At 49.5% G+C, this 19,905-nt stretch overlaps 1 pseudogene; it reads left to right on the plus strand.

Annotated features, from left to right (window-relative positions):
• Positions 1-6,699, plus strand: part of LOC134409325 (spatacsin-like) — a 43,903-nt pseudogene extending 37,204 nt beyond the window's left edge.
• Positions 6,700-19,905: the final 13,206 nt, after the last annotated feature.

Raw genomic sequence — 19,905 nt, forward strand, 5'->3', positions numbered from 1 at the left:
AACCTGGCGCTGGAAAGAGAGCAGCGTTGGTGCCAGGCGAACCTCCTCAGGGAGATCATTCCACAGTCTGGGGGCCACCACCGAAAAGGCCCTGTCCCTCGTTGCCACACTGCTTGGGCACAGCCACTGAAGTGGCCGTCTCTGTCCTCGCTGCCCAATGTGCTTCTGGCCAGGGTGGCGCTCAGAGGAGGAGCAGGAGGAGGAGGAGGAGGAGGAGGAGGAGGGACCTGGGTGGCAGGTCGATGCGGCTGACCTCTGAGTCCCCGTTTGCTCCTTCCCCAAGGCTCTCGCCTCTGAAGGGCTGATGGCGCCACGTCTTCAGCAACGGCCCTGTCTTTTTTCGTTACTGTTTTTTGTGCTCCTTTTGTACATTGGGCCAGATTTGAAGAAGCTAAGTGCCCTCAGCTCTGCCTTGAAGGATTCTTCTGTCTTAATTGATGGTGCCATTTTAAGCAGTTACACTGTTGAGAATTTCCAGAATGAGCGCAGAAGAATTCTGGAACAGCTGCAGGAGAGACGCGCTTTTTCCGTGGCACGGGGAGTGGCAGAACTTGCAGAGTTGCCTGTGGACAACGTTGTTATCCAAGAGGTGTGCTGTAGTCCGTGTGGGTCCAAGGAATGTCTGGACACATGTTTGGAGCCGCCTGGGGCGGGCGCTCCAGAAAGCATAGGAATTTCCCCGAGCATCTTGCCTGTCCGTTTGGCATGGGGTCAGGGTGGGGTGGGGGTTCTCCCAGGCGGCAGGTGCTTCAGGATTGGCCTCCCCCCGTCCTTCTCCGTGGTGCTCTGCAGGAGCTGGGCTGTTCCTTCGGTGAGATCTCCGCCCATGATTCTGAGAAGCTGCTTCGGGTGATCCTGTCCTCCCAGCAGCCAGACAGGGGCAAGAAGGCCCAGGCCTTCCTCACCACCCAGGGGCTGGAGCCAGAGATGGTGGCGGAGCTCGTGGCTGAGGAAGTCACCCGAGAAGTGCTGGCGCCTTTGCAAGGAAAAGGTGTGTATGGGCGAGTGGGGGCTCCAGTTCATAGGCCCATAGAATAGTCGAGTTGGAAGGGGCCTGTAAGGTCATCAAGTCCAACCCCCTGCTCAATGCAGGAGCCCACCTTAAAGCATCTCTGGCAGAGGGTTCTCACTGCTGTTGGTCTGTTTGCTCCGTTCCAGGCAGCTGATCGCCAAACTCTGGGAGTCTGGCTGACATTGTGCCTCTTGATACCAACCAAAACGTTGAAGTGGCCCTTTCTCGATGCTGCGTTACGTTGTCAGCTCACGTTTATTTATTTATTTATTTATTTATTTAAGCATTTTTATGCCGCCATTCAGCCAAAAAAGGCTCTCATGGCGGCTTACAGAAGTATTTCCTGACAGTCCCTGCCCACAGGCTTACAATCTAAAAGACATGACACAAAAGGAAAGGGGATTGGGAGGGAGGAGGAGGAGGGATCTGTGACTGCCTGCACCCCATCCCACCCTCTTTACATCATCATCACCACCACCATCATCCAATTATTTATTACTGGACATCTTTCTCAGACCCAAAGCATCTTACAACAAGAATGAAAATACTTTTAAAAATTAAAATAATAAGTCACTGCTTCTGCCATGGCCGTGGCATTTAAATGGCTTTCTTGGGCCAAGGGCAGAGCTCGTGCAACTTATGGGGGAAGAACTCCTAAACTTGCGAGAGGAGAGGCTGCCTTCGTGGCCCAGGTGCTCAGCGGAGGAATGTGCTGTGGCCGCTATGTCATTCTGGGCCTGCTGTCTGTACAGGGGAAAAGCAAGTCTTAAATCCAGCAGAGGAGAGCGAGGCGTTCCTGCAGTTGGCCAAACTGTGCCAGGACCCCACCCTGGTTGGCGTGAAGCTATTGGATAAAATTTCATCTGTCCCTCACGGGGAGCTTGCCTGCAGTAAGTGTTTATCTCTGGACGTCCAGTAATGTCACGCTTACGAGGACTTGGGTCTTGTGACTAAGACGGCTACCCCAAACATGCGCACTTGGCCACAGATCTCGTCGCAGTCCCTGGGACGTCATGTCCGAGTACACATAGATACGACTGTGCTGTAGGAGCGACCTCGTGTCCTGTCCTTTTGCTCTCTTTGCGTGGTGGACATCTGGGAAATGCGATGCCAGGAGCTGCATTCGTGGAGGCCTCGGTTCACATGCTGCTGCAGTTCCCCAGGCTGCACGTGTGTCTAGGGAGCAGTGCAGGTTTACCGCTTGAGCCCTTTGAGAATGTGCGAACATTCCCAGAAGGGGAAAGCGGTGGTCTCCATCTCTGACCTTCATGACTCAAGCCTGGGAACTGGGTCTCTGGGTCTCCCACAGCTGAGAGGTTGGCTGCTGGGGGTCCCATTCAGCAGACAGTAACAAGGCAGGGACTTAAATCCCGCTCTTTGGCTTTTGGGCCACATGAACTCTGTTTTAAGCAAAATGCTTACTGATGGGAGCCCCCATTCCTCCCTCCCTTAGCTACAGAGCTCCTGATCCTCGCCCATAATTGCTTCAGCCTCACGTGTCATATGGAAGGGATTATTCGCGTTCTCCAAGCTGCCCGAACGCTCACGGACGAACACTTAGCACCCAGCGAAGAATACGGCCTTGTGGGATGTAGAGACGGCGGCGGTGGCGGCAGCCCCAAAAGCACCCCGTGGTGGATGTTGAGTGGCTGCGGTGCCCCTTCCTCCCCCTGGTCTTTGGGGTTTTAGAGCGGCAGGCTGTTGTGGCTCCCACTGATTCCCGGAGCTCCGCTGTCTCCCTCACTGAGCAGGGAAGGCCGTGGCAAGGCAGACGCTCGCCTGCCCGCGCCTGTGCAGGGTGGCCTGTGCTCCGACACAGGTCTTGTTCTGTTGTGCTGCATGTTGACTTACGCCAGCAAGCATCCTGCAGTGTCTCTCATGAGAAGCAGTGCCAGGAGTCGGGCCTTGTGTGTGGAAGCGAGTGGCTCTCCACTGGTCTGGTGAGAGAGCAGCCATTGCTTCCTCCTGGCCTTGCGTTCGTTTCTTCCGTTGCTCAGTCTCTCAGCTGGGGAGTTCTTGCCTGCAGCTGGGAGGTGTCCATAGTGTCTGGAACCCCACTGAAATGGGGGAAGTGGCTGGTCAGTGGCATTCCACAGGCAGGGACTCTGTCCCAAGTGGAAGAGTGGGGCTGTCATGACACAGCACTGCTCCAACGGCAACGTGTGGGGTGACGTTTTGTGGGTTCTGAAGCTCAAGCTCTTTTCTCTCCCCAAAGGTTCGACTTCTCACTGGCATCGGCAGGTACAACGAGATGACCTACATCTTTGACTTGCTGCATGAGAAGCACCACTTTGAGGTGCTAATGAGAAAGAAGTTGCACCCGGTGGGTACAAACAACAGAATCCACCCTTCCCAGTCCAAGAGTTCCAAATTGTAGAACCTCCAGTGCCTTTGTTCTGCTTGTTTCCCTCTTCCAAAATAACCGCCCCAGTCCCTGCATTCCCACGACATGTTGCCCCGTGCTACCGAACTCTCCGTCACTTGCCCATGCCCTCATCCTTGAAGGCAGGGGTGGGCAACCTCTGGCCCTCCAGGTGTATTTGGCCTACAGTTCCCCTCCCTCCGCCTTAGCCAGCAGAGCCAGTGATGAGGGACGGCAGGACTTGGAGACCTGGATATCTGCTGGAGGACCACAAGTTGCCCCACCCCCGTCTTAAGGGCAGGTTTTTCTTGCCACCTTTACGCTCCTTCACAAGCGACTGTGAGGCCTGGCGTTGCTGTTGGAGGGCTCTGCTCAGCGCCAGAGCTCACTTGCCCTGAGGATTGGCGCTGGCCAGGTCCCAAGCCACGCGCTGCCTTCACTCTCCGCCCCTCCCTCTTTGGCAGAGCGGGACCCTCAAGACGGCGCTGCTGGACTACATCACCAGGAGACAGCGAGAAGCACAACATGATCGCCCTCTGCTTCAGCATGTGCCGGGAGATTGGGGAGAACCACGAGGCGGCAGCCAAGGTCCAGCTGAAGCTCATTGAATCCCAGCCTTGGGGTAAATTGCCGCTCGTCCCGGGGAGCCCCGGGCGGGAGCCACCCGGACCTGGAAACGGTGGGATGTCTGAGGTGTTCGATCTCAGGTGGAGGAGGAGGAGGTGCCGTAGGGGTGGGTTTGAGGGGGTGGGGTGGGATGGGGGAGCGTGTGTCCCCTGACACAGAGTAGGTCCCCTGACACAGAGCAGGCGGCATCGCTGCCCACCGTGGTCATACAATCAAGAGTCAGGGGAGACCTGGAGCATAAACACTGACTCTTGTGGCTGCATTTCTACCCACACAGGATGCGAAGAGGTGCGAGAACCTCTGGGCATACGCTCATGCTTTACGCTCTGCCTAGTCCTTTTGCACACAGCCACCCTGGGCTCACCCATTTGAATTGGCCCGTCGGAGCCAAGCAATGGTAGACCACTACGCCAGAGAACTATTCCTATCGGTAAAGCATTAGCATTAGTGAAGGTCAGTGACCCTCCATCCAGGATTTGCAGAAGAACTCCCATTGTGTCTGAAGGGGAGAACTAGCTCAGGCCCTCGTTGTTACTTTCGGCTTCGCATGCTGCACCTTTGGTGGTGGGGAAAAACCCTCCTATTTGCAGCTCCAAATCACAGTCTGCTCTGCCCATGCAAATCCAAACCTGGTGTCCGGTATGTATCCAGTTGCCCTGTTGCAGCCTTCCCAACCTGGTGCTGTCCAGATGGTTTGGACTACAGCTCCCACTGACCATTTCTGACCATTGCCCATGCTGGCTGGGGCTGGTGACAGTTAGTCCAAAGATCTGGAGCGCAACAGGTTGGGAATAATGATAATTTTATCTCTTACCTGCCTCTCCGTTTGGATCAAGGTGGGGAACAACAGTAAGTATAAAATACTGATTAAAAACATAGTATACACTGTTAAAACATCCTAAAAACATCCTAAGACTCCACTGGATATGCCTGAGATCCGTCTTTATAGCTTTCTTAAATGCTAAAAGACTGTTAAGTTGACGAATCTCCTCCGGCAGGCCATGCCACAGTCTGGGAGAAGCAGAAGAGGTCCTCTGGGTAATACATGTCAGCCTAATTTTGGCTCGCTGATGGAAATTCTTCCCAGAGAACCTGAGTGTGCGAGGTGGATTGTACAGGTGAAGGTGACCCCGCAGGTAGCCTGGACCCAAACCAAGGCTGTCCTGTTGCAGATCAACCTGAGCCAGAAGAGCCTGCTGGAATGTGCCATGTCCCTGCCCAGGTTCTACCCGGTGACGAAGAGGACAGGAGAGCTTTCACCATCGGGAACAGCTTACAGCTATTGTTGGATCTTGAGTATTTTTCCTTGCAAGAGCTTGATTGGAGCTCGGTCCTGTTGTGGGCCCAGACACTTTCCTTGTTCTTTCTGAGAGCCTGGCTACTTTTCATGCTGTGAATGTGACATGCAGTCAGGATCTCAGTACGATGGACAGAGAGCCTTAGGGGGCAGAGTCCTTTTGTTGGCAGGGGGCAGCGTGCAGCTCCTAGCATGCTCCTGCTCCTGCTCCAACTGGGATCTCTTCCCTCTCCACTCCCAATCTCTCGCTAGGCGGCAGTCGTGGCTGAGGCCTATGACTTCGTTCCGGACTGGGCTGAAGTCCTGTATCAGCAAGTGACTGTAAAGGAGGACTTCAGCTACCTGGAGGAGTGCAAGCAGCGTGGCCTGCTCAAGGCGAGCACCTTTGAGGAAATGGCCCAGGAGTAAGTCCTCTGCAACCAAGTGAACCATTTGAAGCCCAATTCTCCAGTGGGGAGACTTCTCCCAAATCAGGTTTTCTGTATCATTGGGATACTGGCTTCATGTCTTCAAGTCCTTCAGAGTACGTACTGAAAGGGGGTAGATCTCATTCTTTCGGCACTAGGTTGAACTAATGGAGAGGCTGGCCGTAGGATGAAAGCAGAGGGGGTGAGGACATCTGTTAACAGTATGACCATCTCTTTCAGGTTCAAGCAGCGTGCAGGCAATGAACCGGCTCTAAAAAACCTGAAGAAGCTGTTGACCTATTGTGATGATATCGATGTGTATTACAAACTAGCTTATGACAACCAGTTCTACGACGTAGTGAACATGCTTCTGAAGGATTTCCACATTGGCAAGAACACACGTGAAATAATAAAATGGTTCTTTGCTTTCTGACCTACATTGATAGTGGAGGAATGTCTCAAAGGTGCAAAGGTGATCTTAGGACTTTGCACTGCTTTTAGGTCTAACTTTTGTGTCATTAAACTTTATTACTAAATTTATTATTCGGGTTATGAACGGAACAGCGGAGTCTTAAAAGACAGAGACTACAATCCTGTTGTAGAACTCCGTTAAATTTTACTGATCGTATTGCTTCGTGACTCCTCTGTCTCAAAGTTACATTTCTCCCAAATCATTTTAAATTCCTTTTACTGTATGGTGGTTAAAACTACTGTTAAGCCAAGAGCAAGTAACACACTGGCCAAATGTCAACGCCAGATTAAGGTTGTCTCTGGCCAGCGCAGTATTGAAGTCCAGTGCGCATGCAACATTTACACATGCGCACCCTTCAGCCCTTATTTGCCAACCGTGAAATTCCCCCAGCAATTCATCTCAGATACAAGGGAATTGAAATAACACTTTTTCCAAGGAGATACAACAGAAAGATATCATGTAATTTTGTTTTATTTAACGGCTGTAGCTCTCAAGCGTGTTAAATTAAATTGCTATAACAAAGTCAGAGGTGTGGCCTTTCTTGTTGCTGTTCTCGTTCTGCTTTTACATATCTGTGGTTGGCTTATCTCAGCACAGCTACAATCCACAGAAAATGTGCGTAAGTGGGAGCCCAGCTGCCCCTGGCATCGCTACATCGCCTCTGAGCTCCATCTTCCTCCCCTGCATAGTTCAGCTGTTTCATGCAAGGCTTTCACAGCAGATCACTCTAGGACCTGCCAAAAATGCCTCTCCAAGGCAGGCTTGCCTCTGGTGCGGATGTGATATTTACTCTGCACATGATCCCACCCCCATCCTGTCCTCTGAGTTTGAGCCAGAATCTGTTGGGAGCCGGAAGCCTCCTACCACTACTAGCACCACAACCAGCAAGAGCGTGGAGAGCGGCACTTCCAGGGATTGGCCCACAATGGTGGAGTTCCATTCATGTCGTGAGTCGCCAAGGGCTGGGAATGAAGTCTTTGGAGACGTTTCTGAGCTGTCTGCTTGCTTCGGGGGGTGGAGTGGGGTGGGCCACGGAATGAGTCCACCTCTTCAGTTGGTGCTGGGACCTGTGCATGTGTCATCCCGTGAGGGCTGCCTCCAGTGAGATGGCTCATAATTGGAATGGCAATATTCAAAGAACTGGGTATGTTGGCCTTGAGAAGAGAAAGATGAGGAGGGTTAGATAGCACTTTTCAAGTACCTAAAGCATTGTCACACAAAGGAGGCCAAAACATGTTCTCTGTCATCCAAGTGCGGATTCTATTTATTATTTATTTTATTTATTATATTTTTATACCGCCCAATAGCCGAAGCTCTCTGGGCGGTTCACAAAAATTAAAACCACAGTAAAACACCCAACAGGTTAAAACACAATTACGAAATACAGTATAAAAAGGATTCTGGCTGAATAACAGGGAAATTTCTCTACTGGTTAGAGCAGTCAGAGAAGGGAACCAACTGTCTTGGGAGGCAGTGGGCTCCCTATCACTGGAGTAGTCAACCAGAGACTGGACCACCATCTGGCAGCGATGCTCTAAGAGGGATTCCTGCACTGGCGCTGAGGAGTGGGTCGAACGCCCTGGCCTAGAAAGCCCCTTCCAGTTCTATGATGCAGCCTGGGGAATGAACTAGGGCGTGGCAGTGTTGGGCCTCAGTGGAGGGCCCCCAGAGCCACCGCCCCCCCCCCCCCCAGCCCTCCCTATGTATTCTATTTTTAATTTGACCAATAACAGGTGTTCTTTGGGCAGATTACAAACAGAATAAAATATAATGCAGAAAACAAAGGGTGTAGGAATCAATCTTTTTAAAATATATAAAACTAAAATCTAGCCATAAAATCTAAAAACTAAACTCTAAAATGGCTGTGAGAAAAGAAATGTCTTTGCCTGGTGCCAAAAAGATAACAATGTAGGTCCCAGGCGAACCCATTCCCCAAATCGGAAGGCCTCTGCCTCACTTGTAGCCTCCCGTCCCGCCTCCTTTGTCAGGGGCATTTTTAGAAATGCCTCCGAAGAGGACTGAAGGGTCTGAGTAGGTACATACGGGAGAACACTTTGCTTTAGAAATGGGGGTGCAGGGGTGCAGCTGGTGTTCAAGCTATGCAATCTGTCTGCATTTAGTTCTGAGTATCAGCTGAATTTAATATTTTTAAAAAAATGGTGTATCAAGCATTTGTTTCTTTATCCTAGCAACCATCGAGAGAGTCCTAGATACAACCAGAAACCATCACAGTACTTGATAGAGGCTGATTTTGACTGGCTCCTCCACAGGACCATTTCTGCTCAGGAGAGGTGCTGCCTCTCCACAGGGCCGGTGCTACCATAGAGGCCACTCAGGTGGCCACCTAGAGCGCCAAGCTAAGAGGGGCGCCGGGCCCAGCGCAGCACTCACGCGTGTTGGCTGTGAGCCGGCCTGCCTGAGGATTCAGTTGGGCCTGGGCGGGCGAGATGGCGCCCTGCGCCCGCCCAGCTGAAGCAAAGCCAGGGACACTGGGGTGGAGGTGGAGGTGGAGGTGGAGTGGCTCCACGTTCAGACTTCCAGAACGCGCCCGGAAGAGAGAGAGAGAGAGAGAGAGAGAGAGAGAGAGAATGTATGGGTGAATGGGGTGCATGGGGTCTTTGAGTGAATGTGTGTGTTCATGCGTGTGTTTGTTTGGAGTGAGTGATGCTGAGTGCGTGTGTGCGTGTGCGTGTGAGTTGGGGGGGATGATTTGGAGATGATATTCCTATTAAATAATGCATTTTAGACCCATAGACGTTCCTTTCCAATTTGTTTGCTATAATTGGCATGACGTATTTCTTGCACTTTAAAATCAATGTAGCAGTTTCAAGTTTTGTGCTTCTTATTTTTTCCAGGAAACATATATTCTTAAAAATCAAAGTTGGCATTGTGTGTGTGTGTGTGTGTGTGTGTGTGTTTGTGTGTGTGAAAGTAGCTCACCTTGCCTAGGGCGCAAAATAGTCTGGCACCGGCCCTGCCTCTCCATGTAAAGAAAAGAAATGGAAAGACCCAGGATAAAACCAGCCAGTGTAGAGGCCCCTCCCTGAAAGAGGGAGCAGAAACAGCAGAACAGTTCTGGGAAGAAATGGTCATGTCGAGAAGCCCTAAAGAAGCCCTGAATTCCACACTAAGTTGTTACTGGAGTTCCTGAATCTTCACCTTTAGTGGGGAGGTGGAAAGTCTCTCACAAATCACCTAATACGATGATTCGCATAATGAAACTTTTATGTTTGGTGCCACCACTCAGGCTTAAGATTGGAAACCACTGCGTCCAATATCACTATGCAATACTCTGGATGTCCCCATGCAGTAGACTCACCACTTCCATCCTATCTAGTCCAGCTGTAATTGATAGGAGAGAGAACAGTGGTGCTTAAAGACATCCTAAAGACATCCTGACAACTGAAGGAATACGTCCATTGTGCTAAAAGCAGACTGGGAGGGCTCTTCCCCCAGCCGTTGCCTTCATCCTCCATTGTGAACCCTAAAAGTTCTGTTTGTTTTTCAAGTTAGCTAAGACAATAAAGGTGTGGCAAAGCCTGTCCTTGTCAGTATCTGCTCTTAACTCATAAACCATCGCCAGGGCTAGCCAATTTCCATTGCACCCCCAGATTGCCTCCCACCTATACTAGTGGTGAGTCTGAATAGACACCCTTTATGGAGGCCAAGAAGACCCTCCCACCCCACCCCACCTGTGCCAATCGGGACCTCTGAAAGGGCCTCTTAAGAGGCCATTTCATATGTCCCGATTGGCACGGGTGGGGGGAGCAGTCATCTTCGAATCCAGGACGCTGGGGTTGGGGGGCGGCTTCAGAACGGCGTGCCTGCCTAGGGCGCAAAATAGATTGGCCCTGGCCCTGGGTACATTAGTGTATGGGATGTAGCAAACTCTGGTACATTAGAGAAACATCCTTATTCTGTTATTGGTTTCTCTTTTGAAAGGGAGATAATGACCTAAATCCAATTGCTACTCCCAACTGGAGTCGACACAGTGAATCAATGGGAACTTGGCAAGTCCATACTTATCTTCGTTCCATTGCTTCACTGAGTCTGCTCATGTGAGGACTAGCAACTGGACTGGTGATCTGACCTATTTCTGTAATAGCCAGAAGTGCAGAATGCAATACTGCAGGACCTAGAGTTCAGCCAACTAGGAATCAGATCTTTTCTAGGAGTGAAAGAGAGAGACGGTATTTTAAAAACTGTAAAAAAAAAACCACACACAATGTGTTTTACATTTTGAGATGGTGTCAAAAGGCGTGCCTCAGGTAGTACGAGGTTGAGAACTAGAGCTCCATATGGAACTGTTCAACATCTGCACACAACATAATTATCTCCAGTTAGAAAGATGAAAATGGAAACAGCCTTCACAAAGTTTGAGGGAAGCCTTTAGAACAAGGAGTCGCAGAGCTGACTCAAGTATGCGGGCACCAAACGTGATCTTGAATGGAGTAGTGAGCACTAACGGAATCAAAGAAGAGCCACGCTGTTCTAGATTAAACCCAGAACGGGAGATGGTTTAAGACCACCATGAATCTCACCAGGTTTGCATATTCTCCCAATATCCATCACACAGAAAAAATAGAGACATAGCACTTACTTGGGCACGAAATCCTGGTTTGACCGGGCTTGCACAACTTCCTGTAGGCCATCTTTGTCGCGGGATTTAGAAGGGTGCATTCTTTGCAAAGGTTTTGGACGAAGTCTGACTGCAGGGCAAAGGGTCATCTTGTGGGGAGTGGCCATAGTCAATGCCTTCACGGCAGCTGAATTCGTTCTCTGAAAAAAGACACATGCGATGCAAACTTGAGGCGACTGCCCTGGCAGATTCAGGACTAGCCATTAATGCTTGCCCCATGTCCGAGATAAGCGTGTTCAGTGCCGGCTGAGCGCTTTCAAGGGGATTCCTTTTAGCTGGTAATCTTATAGTGTAGGAAGCCATCTTGGCCATGTGAGTGAACAAAGTGTGCTAACTGGTTGCTGTCAGGGAACAGATGAGGCTACTATTAACTTCTCAGGGATTATTCTCTTCCCAGCCTTCACGCTGCTCTATGGCCAATACAGTTGTCTTTCTAAATGACAGATATGCAGAGCTGCCGTGTCATTTTTACTTCACAAACATTCAGGAGCGTCTGTTCATTCTCCTGCTTCCGTCTGGGTACTACAGGGCAATGGCAAACCTGGTTTTCAAAACTGGCCCTGCAGTCTGCCAGCACTTCACACAGTGGGGATACGGAAGCAGAGAACTCACCAGCTGAAGCACACCCAAAGAGGCAAAGCCGGGGGGTGGGGTGTCACGACGCTAGGGGCACTGCTTGTAAGCCCAGAATTACTGTGGACATCAGCCCAAATCCACTAAAACGGCAACCAGCCTGTGGAAGCGATCCTCCCTCCGCACTTTTGGAGTCTGCTTTAAAATCTTATAGGCCATAAGGAAAAGGAGTAGATGCTAGGGCTTCAGCATGGGAGCACCTTTGATCTATTCACAAGCAACGGGGGTTACCTTGAATACCAACGAACCAGTTTCGGGCCGGTACTCCAGGAACTGGACACCACATTTCCGACAGTCGGCCTCTAAGGTATTTTCATATTTCATTTTTGCAAGCTGGTTTGGGCTCTTTATCAAGCCACCTGAGGTTTTGTCAGTGGGCCAATATTCATCCAATGTAATTTCGGCTCGCCTGTTAAAAAAACAGAGGGTTGGAGACCTGGAACGCAAATACACCTGCAATTAAACTTCACGAAGGCCGCACATTTAGTCATGGAGAACGCAAGCCAACTTTCCGGCAACGGGAGCTCTGCATTACCGATTTAAACCTTGCCCGAAGGGTGGAGCCAATCTGGCATCTGGGTAGATGACAACGTATTTCCTGCAGATGCCCACAATCTCATCTAGGTTCAAGTTGGTCAGGTTGACTTCGCCTTCGAAGTAAATTGAGCCATAGCCTAGAGAGAAGACGATGATTAGCACGGGGTCAGCCCAAACTGGATGGCTGCGACGATACACCAAAATCATCCTGCGCACACAGCTACATGTGTCTTAGAAATGTAGTGTAAGCATGTGCCAGAGGTCAGCCTTGGAGCAAGCAAAGTGATGAAAGAGGAGAGTGCTTCTGAGAACATGCAGAGGGCCTTTTACACCTCAATAAGCACTGGTGCAGCTAGGTAATTTTAGACATTAATTTTAAATTAATGAAGGTGAAGGTAAATTAAGGTGCTTTGGGGTAAATCTTTTGCAACCACTAGGCAAAACTAGAATCATAGAATAGTAGAGTGGAAGGGTCCTATAAAGCCATGGAGTCCAACCCCCTACTCAATGCAGGAGCCCACTTTAAAGCATACACGAGAACATAAGAACATAAGAATTGCCAGGCTGGATCAGACCGAGGGTCCATCCTCACCTTTCCGGCCAATGGTGAAATTGGTCACAATGCACTCTCCTTGGTCGCTTGTCATTTGGGCCAGCTCTTCCATGGATGGAATGGTATAGTATCCAATTCGTGTTAAAATGATTCCTGAAAGACCCAAAACCTGGTTGAAGGCCACTCTTTTCAGGAACTTCAAAAACACATGCAGAGATTCAGTGATAGCGCAAATTAACAAAACAGTCAACCACAGAGAACTTCAACATTTTCACACTAAAGAGCGTGAACATGGCTTGAGGAAGAGCTTATGAAGCAAGTGGGGGCACCTTAGGGCTTCTCCACACAGAGGCTTTTCATCCTGCGATTTCTACTGGGCCTTCTGCTTCCGGATTCTTTGCTGGATTGATTGGCCCATTACATGCATTTCCCTCTGCCCTTCCTTCCCCCTCTCCCCGTTAATCTGCGAGAGAAGAAATCTGCCCAGAACAACAAAGACCGAGAAAGCCTGATGCAGCAAAAAGCAGGTCCCCACTATACTCTACTGGCAAGCAGGATGGGATGATTCAGACAAGCACGTTCCATGATGGCCGTCAATCCAAGGGGCCCTTTTCCAGAGCCCTCTGGGCCTTTTGAAAAAGACCTGCGAAGCGCTGAGATCTACACTGTTTGGATCATGAGTCGCCACAACCCGGTTGAGTATTAAGAAAAGCAGGTCAAGGCTGTAAAATTCAGTGAAACCCTCATGAGGTTTATCTATTTAGGGAAAGGCCACTTGAATCAGGACTCTCCGTGTAAAAGGCAGCAGGCAGAGAAAACAGCCCTCCCCGGCTCTCCACCATGGCCAGGTTTTCCAGTCTGGACACGAGAGAAAAGAGCTGGATCACCAGCAATAGGAACGCAACTTCACCTGCTGGATGCACATGATATACATCTTCTCCATCCTCCTCACTGTCATGCTGTAGGGACTCCTCATCACAGAAGGCCTCCTCACTGCCCCCAACTCTACAAGCTTCCGAAGCACAGCGCTCAGCACTCGGAGAATCTCTGCTTTCAAAAGAAAAAGTTTCTAGTCCTTAAGCTGGCTAAGGGTAGACTTGATAGTCTCTGGGCCGTGCCCGGCAAGATCTCAGAAGCCAGAGCAGGGCCTGTGCAGGATTTCTAGTGATAGTGGATTCTTTGCCCCTCTGCGTAACGAGAAGGCTTGCGGAATTCAAGTACAGTACTGCTATTTCAGGCATTCCAAATAGCGCCGTATCTTCTTTCCCCATCTGCAGTCTAGAAAGGTTGCAGAATTCAAGTAACCACAGCTGACTTTTGGACTGTTTTCCCATGACTTATGCAAAACCCTGTAATTATGCTTGGTAACAGCTATCATTCCCTGAGAGGATTCAGCCCACTCACAATGGGGAATTTGGGGGGAGATTCTAGGGAATGGGTGTACTTGTGGTTGTACATATTCACTGGGCTCCCACGAAAGCACAGCCTCGGATCAATGTGCTGCTAAGGAGCTGGAACACTCCAAGGCACCCAACAGGCCTTGCCCTTCACATCTTACTCTGCAACGCTTTGAGGAGGCTCCCAAGCAGCAGCCCTCAGGATGGTATCAGTGAAAGAAGGCAAGACAGACGGCTTTCCAGTGGAAGCGTTACCATTACAACACACGTGGCTCTCGTATTTCTTCCTGCTGCGCAAGCTCCCCACACACAACATGGAACTTGGCACAGCATTGCTAGCATCACGGCTACAACAGAGGAGATTTGCAGATGCTTCCATCTGAACCACTACAGCTGGAGCTGCATCTTTAAAAGTCGCTTGTTTACTTCAGAAGCCAGCAGAGCAGAGACCATGCTTCTTCCATACCTCTGTAAATGGGTTTCTCCATTGTTTGGATCCCCAGATGTAGAGGCCACGTCACCAACTGTGCACGGATTAGAGCATGAAGTAGAGCACGGATTGTTGCTGTTCAAGTTCTTTGACACCAGCTTTTTAAATGTCTCCCTAAGAGAGAGAGAGAGAGAGAGACCAAGGTGACAAAGATCAGTTGAAAAGTCACACCACGATCCCACGGCCGTGGAGCGGACCAGGGTGGACCAGTCATCTTGCCTTGGCGGCTGTGACCCACAACTGGGTCATGCCCTAACTGTGGCAACTGTAAAAGGGCTTGATTTGTTTGCGATGCTGAATAACGGGGTAACTAAGGGTACAAATCAAACAAGGCTCCAGTGTATCAGGGGCTCTATGCTTGAAGGTTTTGAGTATAAATAAGGCCTGATGAAATAAGATTTACTAGGAGTTTCTGTATCAGATCTAACTGTCTTGCGACATGCCCCAACTTGTTCCAGCTGTCTTGTTCCATATAAAGAATGGACTGACTGGTAGAACGTTGTAATAAAGACAGGGTTATTCTTTATAAATATCCAACGGTTACAAAACAGAAAGATGAAGAAGAGCTGTTGGATGCACAGATAAAGAACCAATACTCTTTTTGTCATAAATAAAGAATGGCCAAAAAGAAGAGGCTTTCCAGAGGGGAAAGAAATGACATTTTCCAAGGAAAAGATAACCTGGAGAATGATATAGACCAATCGATGCCAGAGTTTCAAAGTAGGTCAGAGACAAAGATGGAGGCTGTCAACAAAATGGCGCTTAAGTGTAAGCACTCCAAAGAAAATCTCTCTTCTTTCCCTTCCATCCCAACCAGGCCTGAACTGATCACTCAGTGTTAGTCTAACCCTAACTTCCAAGCTTGAGACCTCATCCTGTCTGAGAAGAGGATGTCGATAGGGGTGTGCAAGTTGGGTCTTCTCTGCCTTGAAATTTGAGCCAGAGCTCCGTTGAAGCAATTCTCTGCCCCGATTTCGGAACGACTCCCCTTACTCCGCCCCATGGGATTACCCGTCGGAGAACCGCCCGTTTTCAGAAAACCGCTCTAGTCAGTGGAAATTAATCAAATGCTTACAGCCCCTTCAGCTTTAAAGATAAAGGGATGTCCACCAGGGGAAGAGCCTTCAGAGCGGTGGCTCCCCTCCCGTGGAACTCCCTGCCTCTGGAGGTCAGGCAGGCACCAACTTTGTACTCCTTTTGGTGCCTCCTGAAAACATCATTCTTCCAGGAAGCCTTTCCTTAATGTCCAGCCATGACACACTGTGTTTGCTTCTTTTAAAATCTGTTTTAAGTGTCTTATTCTGTTTTTATTTTCACTGGCTCTGAAATTTTCAATGGGGAGCCATATATAAATATTGTAAATAAATAATAATAATTAAATAATGGTGATAGCTCTTAAGTGGGGATTTAGACATGTCAAGTTTGCAGTAGATCCATTCATGCCTTGATTTTTTAAGAATTTTTGTTCCCCCCCCCAAAAAAAAAACCATTATTCCTCTTAAACACACAAATACACACACACATTAATCCAGCCCTGCAAATTATGGAGGGAGCTTCTATCCTTTACAGCATTGACACCTGAAAAACAGTCGGAGAATTTCAGAGGCATTAAAAAGTGTGCCAGAATGTGCCAGAATCCACACTCCCATGCAACCTATGTCCTTTGCCTCCTGTTTTCGCAACAAGTTTGTCCCTGACAGTTTTTAATGATCCTTCTGCACGCAAAGGTCCTTTTTTGTGGGATCAGGATTGGAATGACCGAGAATATTGCTTGTGCCACTTTGTGTTGGATGAAACTTAAAAGATGGAGTAATACTAAAAATGTCCCTGGAGTAGAGGGAGGGAATTATTTAAGCCTAAATAAGTTTAAAGCAAAAAGGTTTTAAAGGCTTCTCATAAATAATAATAAAAACAGGAGGGGGGTCATAACTTACCAGAACCAGGCCGGCCACGTCCATCGCTGATACTTGCTATTCTGAGCAATTTGCCAAATCCTACACAGGGACCTAAAAGACAGAGACAGGTAGAAAGAAAAGAAATGAAAATAATTCAGAACAAGTCCTTGTCAGCCATTGAAATAGCAGCATTGTCCAAGCAATTGGTTTTGTATAGTTAGCTAAGACAATAAAGGTGTGGCAAAGCCTGTCCTTGTCAGTATCTGCTCTTAACTCATAAACCATCGCCAGGGCGAGCCAATTTCCAGTGCACCCCCAGATTGCCTCCCACCTATACTAGTGGTGAGTCTGACTAGACACCCTTTCTGGAGGCCAAGAAGACCCTCCCACCCCACCCCACCTGTGCCAATCGGGACCTCTGAAAGGGCCTCTTAAGAGGCCATTTCATATGTCCCGATTGGCACGGGTGGGGGGAGCAGTCATCTTCCCTGCCGCTCTCCCAGAAGTCTCAAGTCTTGGGAGACTTCCGGGATGAGCTAGCTGAGTCCAGACTTTTGGAGGAGGTGGGGCGCGTGTACGCGTGCCAAGAGAACACCGGTTCACTGGCCGGCCGGCCAGGTGGGCGGCCATGGCAGCAGTAGCAGCAGCCTTGTGGGCTAAGGCAGTGGCAGTGGGAGTTGCAGCCGCAGCTGTGGCGGTGGCCACAGCTGCTGCAGAAGCAACGTGGGGCAAGGTGGCGGCGGCAACCGCATCAGCACGGATGAGTCTGCAGCGGTGGCGGCAGCAGTAGGAGCAGCAGCACAGGGCGAGATGGCAGCGGTCCTGGCGACTAGCGAGGCAAGTCGGCGTTGGCAGCGAGTGCGGGTGGCGCTCTTCAGTTTAGTAGAAAAAATCCTCCCTTGCGGTATGTTTAGTAACGTGGTTCTCCTTTAGCAAGCCATGGTTCTGCCACCTTTGGGCAGACTAGCAGGGAGAGAAGAGCGGCGTCTCTTGACTTCATGTTTTGTAGGCTACTTAATTTTGTCATTTGGAGGTTGGAGCCGAAGTGAGGTTCTTGCATCTCTACGGGCTAGTGGGAGGGATTTTAAGTTCTAGTTAAACCTCATTATTATTATTATTATTATTATTATTATTATTATTATTATTATTATTATTATTATTTTCATTTAAAAGAACTCTGTCTGTGGGGTTTCGGCTGATTTTCTTTCTTTCTTTCTTTTAAAGGTTTGCTTTGGAAGTGGTGAATTCTCTTTCTAGGGAGCTAGGAAAGCAGTTGAGGATTCCAAAGTTATGTGCACTGGTGGAGCTTGGGGGGCTGAATAGCTGAGGGGATAGAGAGTCTGCACAAAGGGGAAATGAAGCATCTTCGTCCCTGGGTGAAGAACCTTTATCCAACGGAATGACCTCACAGGGGCCTCAGAAGAACAGAAGAGGCGTGTGCTTGGGGATACAGGGTTCTTGGGAGGGCGCTGAGGTCCAGATACCCAAAGGGCCAGGGGGTGGCAGGAAGGAGAGGAGGGGCGACTTCACACAGCCCAGGGGCAGGAGAGGTGCATGGGGAGCAGGGCACTTGTGTCTGCACGTCAGGGACAGAGCGAACGGACACCTCACGCAGCGCCCACTCAGGAAGAGGAGGTGGCCTGGCCTGTGTGGGGTCGGTCTCAAGGGATGAATCCTGCACGCTGATTCAGAGTAAGTGAACCACCAAATCCTTGGCTTCAGGCCTCTTGTGACTAGAATTTCGTTTTAACGACCATAAAAAAGCAAACCCCCAAATCCCACCTCCTGTGGAACACAAAACCACCGCGTTCTTTCCTTCTTTCCTTCTTTCCCCTCTAATAGAGCTGCAGACCTGCTCAGGGGCCTTGTGGCGAGTCAGCCCTGGGGCTGGGCTGATGAGTTCCTGGGCTCTCCTTTGAGCCTCACCCACAGATGTTCTTTCCCCCAAAAGAAAATGTTACCCCTTTCTCCACCTTTGGTCATAGACGGATATATTCTCCCTCTCTCTCCCTCTTTGTGGTCATCTTTCAAAAGTGGTAAAACTTTCATACAAAGGATTTTTTTGAAAAAACAAAACAACAACAAGGAGCTATTTCCAAAACAATTTCCCAATCAAAACACATTCCCTCAGGAAATCTAAGTTGTAGTGGGGCGACGGGGGACGTTTTGATGCACAGCCTCTGCCCCTGCCTCTTTTACAGCTACTCAGTGTTCCTACAGAGGTTTTCAGGCAAGGGAATGACTTTGGGTCATCTCACTCGCACGTGATACAGATGTCATATAAATGCCCTCGAGTCTTGAATCGAAGCTGCTTCTGGGGGGGAAAAACATGCTTCCAATCCCTATCCTCACGCTGCACTGTGTTGTGGCAGTCTTGTGGTTAGTGAGCTGGGATGCCAGCTGAGCCAGAAGCCTCTTCAATATAGCGGTTCTTCTGTTAGATAGAGCCTCGCGTGGCACAGAGTGGTAAAGCAGCAGTTTCTGCAGCTGAAACTCTCCCCGTGGCCTGAGTTCGATCCCAGCGGAAGCTGGTTTCAGGCAGCCGGCTCGGGTCGAATCAGCCTTCCATCCTCCCGAGGTCGGTAAAATGAGTACCCAGCTAGCTGGGGGAAAGGTAATAACGGCCAGGGAAGGCAACGGCAAACCACCCCGCTATAAGGCCTGCCAAGAAAACGTCAGCGAAAGCGGGCGTCCCTCCAAGAGTCAGTAATGACTCAGTGCTTGCACGAGAGGTTCCTTTCCTTTCCTGTTAGATTAATGGCAGAGAACCAGGTGATGCAAATCTCCATAAACCTGAAATAAGCAAAGTGTTTGAGATTACACTGAAAAAGGAACTTACCTGTGAATTTGGGGATAGGTTTAGCTAATTGCTCTGAAAGTGGTTTTATTTTAGTGTGTTAAACATAGTAGTACAGGCAACATTATTATCTTCAGTTAGAAACATGAAGGAGTCGCAGAGCTGACTCAAGTATGCGGGCACCAAACGTGATCTTGAATGGAGTAGTGAGCACTAACGGAATCAAAGAAGAGCCACGCTGTTCTAGATTAAACCCAGAACGGGAGATGGTTTAAGACCACCATGAATCTCACCAGGTTTGCATATTCTCCCAATACCCATCACACAGAAAAAATAGAGACATAGCACTTACGTGGGCACGAAATCCTGGTTTGACCGGGCTTGCACATCATCCTGTAGGTCATCTTTGCCGTAGGATTTAGAAGGATGCCTTCTCTGCAAAGGTTTCGGACGAAGCTTAATTGCAGTACCAAGGGTCATCTTGTTGTTACTAGCCATAGTCAATGCCTTACTCAATGCCTTCACGGCGGCTGAATTCGATCTCTGAAAAAAGACACATGCGATGCAAACTTGAGGCGACTGCCCTGGCAGATTCAGGACTAGCCATTAATGCTTGCCCCATGTCCGAGATAAGTGTATTCGTTGCCCGCTGAGCGCTTTCAAGGGGATTCCTTTTAGCTGGTACTCTTATAGCGCAGGAAGCCATCTTGGCCATGTGAGTGAACAAAGTGTGCTAACTGGTTGCTGTCCGGGAACAGATGAGGCTACCATCCAGTTCTCACGGATT

This window comes from Elgaria multicarinata, chromosome 15 (genome assembly GCF_023053635.1).
Source record: "Elgaria multicarinata webbii isolate HBS135686 ecotype San Diego chromosome 15, rElgMul1.1.pri, whole genome shotgun sequence".
Classification (NCBI taxonomy): Eukaryota; Metazoa; Chordata; class Lepidosauria; order Squamata; family Anguidae; genus Elgaria; species Elgaria multicarinata.